Consider the following 1770-nt stretch of genomic DNA (forward strand, 5'->3'; position numbering starts at 1 on the left):
GATAACACCCCCGCTATCTCCTAATTTCCATAAAAGACCTGCTGATTTCCTTCTGTAGTTAATCAACAACCAATAAAAAAACCCTCAAAAGTATTAATTATATATTTCAAAATTTATATTATATTATATTATTTTATCTTATAATTCTATCAGTTAGTTTTACTGATCCTTTATTCATTTTAATTACCAGTTGGGCAAAGCAACTCATCCGTATTCTTCAACTAAACCAAAACGAACAAAACTGTAAAGATGACACTAACAATTAAAACAGACAAAGTAAACCCAAACCGTGACTAAAAAGTTAAGAAGTACAAATTAAAGAGAAACATAATCACATGCACCAAAAAAGTTAAGTCTAGAAAAGATGCATTTCAATGAGCATGCGAGTAATACTAACCTCAACCGAGCAAACTTCAAGTAAAGCACATAAACCACCATAACGATCTCTGTGTAAGGAAGCACCAATAAGAACATATTAAAAAACAGAAAACCAAAGCCCAAACCAAACAATTAGTTTGATTGATTAGTGGCCTAAACAAATAAAATAACAAAACATATCATCGGAGACAGAAAGCAAAACATTGTTTGTCTAACCCTCACTTTCACTTTCGTTCAGATCGCTCCATACTGTTTCATAGTAGAGTGATGGTGTTGATTGGAGATCTCCGGCAGGCTCACATTGGATCTGTAGCCCAGTCGTTCAACAGTTCCAACGAAACATTGCTCCCATGTATGCATTTTTACTGTTGGAGATCGATTATTTATGGCACCAGTCGATCTCCGCCGCTGTCGTCGCCTAGGGTTCCAAGAAGTAACCCGGCAACAGTTACACCGTCGCCGTCGCCTAGGTTTCGAAAATGGAATCCGGCAACAGACAAATCAGAGACGCAACCGTCTAAATGGGAAATCTGTTAGCTTTGCCCGATTTCGTGAAGAGCCATTGAGTTACGATTGTCATCTGCCGAGTGTCATCCGCCGAAGTGACAAACGAAGAGGACCAGAAAACACAAAGGCACCCTCGGAGAAAACAACCGACATCAAAACAATGAACTACAGCAGATAAGATCAAAAGTTATGGTTGTAATGCCATAAGTCATAATGATCATTGCCCACATATTAACCCACATAGGAAGTACACATAACCAAACTTTATAGCCATTCGACGATCATCATGAATGCCATAAATAATTAAATATGAATAGTTAGCTAAAACTAAAACTAACTGTCTCTGTAAGTTCAGGCTCAGAATGAAGAAGGCAATATATCTAGTTGCTTGTGTGAAGCCGTCTCATTTGCCAATCTAAGACAATCAACATATCATTGTCGAACCTCAGTCGTATCGATATAGCTAACATAATTCTTACACTCAAATACACATCATTGCCTCGTAAAAATTAAGTAACAAAGTTTTTGGCAATGGAGCCTCAGGTGACCATCATAGACTCTTAACCTCAGCAATGCATCATAGGCTACAGATTTTCAAGATTGATAGATTGAAAAGTCCCAACCCAAATCAAAGTCAATTCCCCCCAAATACACAACATGCCTAGCGTTCTATTCCAAAATGGAACCCGACAACAATAACAATTGTAATTTGAGAACACATTGCGGACAGGGCGACAACCAAAAGTCAACTGCTTCAGGTATTCATGAATGGTATAAAATGTCTTACAACATGAAGAACATTATCGAAATCGGAGAGGGTACAGTTGTTCGTGGCCGGTGGTGGAGAAAGATAATCTTAAGCATAATTGCAAGGTGGAGGTTGAG

The sequence above is a fragment of the Bidens hawaiensis genome, unplaced genomic scaffold (assembly GCF_021521415.1).
Source record: "Bidens hawaiensis isolate Kalapana, Puna unplaced genomic scaffold, B.hawaiensis_p1.1 tig00017037_1, whole genome shotgun sequence".
Lineage (NCBI taxonomy): Eukaryota > Viridiplantae > Streptophyta > Magnoliopsida > Asterales > Asteraceae > Bidens > Bidens hawaiensis.